The 3,279-nt window shown below is 46.3% G+C and overlaps 1 long non-coding RNA gene across 1 annotated transcript; it reads right to left on the minus strand.

The window, feature by feature from the left end:
• Positions 1-291: 291 nt before the first annotated feature.
• LOC143410079 (uncharacterized) lies at positions 292-2,237 on the minus strand. The gene is made up of 3 exons (XR_013092698.2): positions 2,122-2,237; positions 1,462-1,605; positions 292-629 (listed from the first exon to the last, which is right to left on the minus strand). It is a non-coding gene; the product is annotated as an uncharacterized LOC143410079 (long non-coding RNA).
• Positions 2,238-3,279: the final 1,042 nt, after the last annotated feature.

Genomic DNA, 3,279 nt, shown 5'->3' on the forward strand with positions numbered 1-3,279 from the left:
TACAATACACAGGATTTTGGAATGCAAATATGTATCAAATTACTTACGTATGCAGAGCTTCTAGGCCATATGCAGCTCTGACCTAAAAATACCTTCAGGAAAATAAGTGTTCAACCAGTTCTCCCAGCTTTAGAGAATATTAGAAATATACATTCTAATAAAAAAAAATCAACACAAAGATGGACTAAATACTGACTAATCAGTTACATTTTGAAACTTTTAATAATCTGTATGTGAATGCATGTCAGCTAAGTCTGCAAATTATTAGTATAAAGCTGCAGCGTGGCCCGGGGCTGTGGCTCAGTGGTTGAGCACTTGCCTCGCATGCGTGAGGCACTGGGTTCATACAAAAATAAATAAATAAATAAAATAAAGATACTGTGTCCATCTACAACTAAGAAATATATTAAAAAAAAAAAAGCTGCACACTCTAACCCACAGCTCTGCTGAGGATAGGAGTTAGTTTCCTACACAGTATAGGAAAGTCCTAGACACATCCGTGTAAGGGTGTGGGGAAATTCCACCGTCTTTTGTAAGCGCAGCTGGAAGACTGTTTCGGTGACCCCCAAAGCCCCAAAGTCCATTTTGCTGTCCTCAGGTCTCACTTGTACATGCTCAGACTTCAGCACCTGTTAAGGTAGAGAGGAAACATAAAGGTTTGTGTCTTATTAAAGAACAAAGTGTGACAGTCAAGCCAAGGTGACTCCATTCTGTAAACAGCCATGCCAAATAGAAAGGTCATGACTGGGGCAAGATGTTCTTTCCCTTTTGGTATAGAAACCCTTAAGAACAGGGAACTACCTAACGGGGCTGTGTTTCTGTAACTAGGGTAACGGGGCTGTGTTTCTGGAACTGGGGTGACTGGGCTAACTGTGATTGGCTGAGCGCCCCTCCTCCTGACTGCACTCTCCCGCTTCTGTAACCTGGCTGGCTGGCATTGGCTGGACCCCAAACGTCCCTTTTGTGGTTTTCAGGCTTATAAGGAGCGCCCTGGCCATTGTTCTTGATGTTCTGGTCAGTTGCCACCCGTGTGCTTCAATAAGGGCTTGATTCGATTATACGTGAGTGGCCTGGAAGTCAGTTTATGAAACCCCGGGACGAAGCTTTAACTGTGACAAAAGTACGACTGGTTCTCTTCACAGTGTAGGTGTGACTCCATGACTGTCAGCTTCTCTTCAATCATCCTTCACCCTCTCCCCAAAGTTTCCTTCTATCTAAAGAAAGTGAGGCACAGGGACCACAGGGCCCTCCTACACCCACACACTCCACAGTGATGGACTCTCTGTGATATGCAAATGTGTCACCAGTGTCCTTGGCATTGTCACAAGTACCACAAGTTAGTGTTTTCATGCAGTTTTAGAAAAGTGGCAGCCATCTGTCAGATTTTCATATCACACCATCAACTACTATTGGGAGCAATGAGGCAAGGATAGATAGTATTCTTATAATTTAAGAAAATACCTCGTTGAGACTGATGCAGGAGGATCTTGAGTTCAAAGCCAGCCTCAGCAATAACAAGCAACTCAGTGAGGCCCTGTCTCTAAATAAAATACAAAATAGGGCTGGGGATGGGGCTCAGTGGTCGAGGGCCCCCGAGTTTAATCCCTGGAACCAAAAAAAAAAAAAAAAAAGTCCTGATTTAGGATGATTCGACTTAATGGTTTTTTGATTTTATGTTGATGTGGAAAAGCGATAAACATTTAATAAAAACAATATGCTTAAAATTTTTTTCTCCTTCACTTCAAATTTCAAATCCCCCCCACCCCAAGTCACACACGCCAGTGTCTCCGACCCACCTTCCTTATTCCCAGCTCCAGTCTTGGCGCTGAAGGTCCCCTCCTCCCGGATGCTCTCTCCATGACCAGCTTTTTGCCTTCTTAGCCCACAGCTCCAAGTCCCCAAGGTCCCCACCCTGAACCCCTCTGTAACGCACCTCCTCAGCCCCACCCATCAGTCTCCTTCACTTGTCACATCTGTTCCTCTCTGAAGTTCTATTATGTGACTTGCTTATTAGTACCTTTTTGTGTCCCTGGTTCACCAGCTGCCCCTCTGGAATGTCCACTCCCTGGCACCTGGACACTTCTTTTGTTCTTGGCCCGCCCCCCATGCCCTGGCACATACCTCCCGAATGGCTACTGGAGATTCCCAGGATGAGCCCGTGGTGGGCTTCTTGGGAAGAGACCTGCAGAAGCCTCAGGCCCCAAGGAGATACTGGGAGGATCTTCAGTCTCTCAGCCCAGAGACATCCCACTGTCAGGGTGGAGTACCAGAATGTTGAACTTGGGTCTTTTCCTGAATTGATCATGCAGTATGACATTCTTCCCAGTCAGCATTGTGATCAGGAAGTGGAAAACAACTGATGAGTCTGTGCTTACTATATTCAGTAAATTACACGACATTCTCAACACGTCTGTAGAAATCAGGTCTTGTTCGATCACTGTCCCCAGGTGAGGCTAATGGAAGCGCTCTGAGCACGTTCAAGGTCTGCAGGGCTAAGCTGTGCTGTCCAGTAGATGAGGTGTGTTAAATGCATTTTTAACATGATGATGGGTTTGCGGGGGTGTAACCTGGTCCTACGGGAAGGAACTTCTGTCAACCTGTTACTCAGTCTTAATGACGTGGTGATCAGCACAGTGCTAATCTCAAGAGATTGTTTCATGAGTTCCACGCAAAGTTTCTATAGAACAATCCCCAGAGTACAGTGAATGATCAGTAAACAGTGGTGCTCTTGATGTCAGAGTGCCGCTCAGAGAGGGGGGTTGGGTTCTGTGTCTCAAGAATTTGAAGAATGAAATCCATGGACACAATGGTGTGCACAAAGTAATAGGATTTATTAGAGCAATAGAAAGGGACCAAGCACAGCTTCCTAAGGCGGAGGGATCCCTCAGAGTGGCTGCTGTCTGGGGGCTTCCATGGATCTACAGGGTAAAGGAAGCCAGCCCCCAGCCCAACCCTGGGTAAGGCACTCAGTGTCCACAAGTTCTTTGGTCCAGTGAGGTTACTGTGCCCCCCTTTTGATGGGGGTCCAGGGTACCAGACCACAGAAGTCTCACTGTCAGTTTCTCCCCTTACACAGGAGCAGTCTGACCTTGATGAGGCTGGCTGGTGTCTGTGTCTCAGCTGCTGGACAGAAGCCTAACTTGAAGGAGCCCGAGTTTCCTGCCTGTCCACTTGAACTCTTTTTCCTGCCTCAGAAGGAAATTAAAAGTTGTTTTGAAACAAACCAAAATGGAGACACTACATAGCAAACCTCCAGGGCACAGCAGAAACAGTACCAAG

This window comes from Callospermophilus lateralis, chromosome 1 (genome assembly GCF_048772815.1).
Source record: "Callospermophilus lateralis isolate mCalLat2 chromosome 1, mCalLat2.hap1, whole genome shotgun sequence".
Taxonomy (NCBI): Eukaryota; Metazoa; Chordata; class Mammalia; order Rodentia; family Sciuridae; genus Callospermophilus; species Callospermophilus lateralis.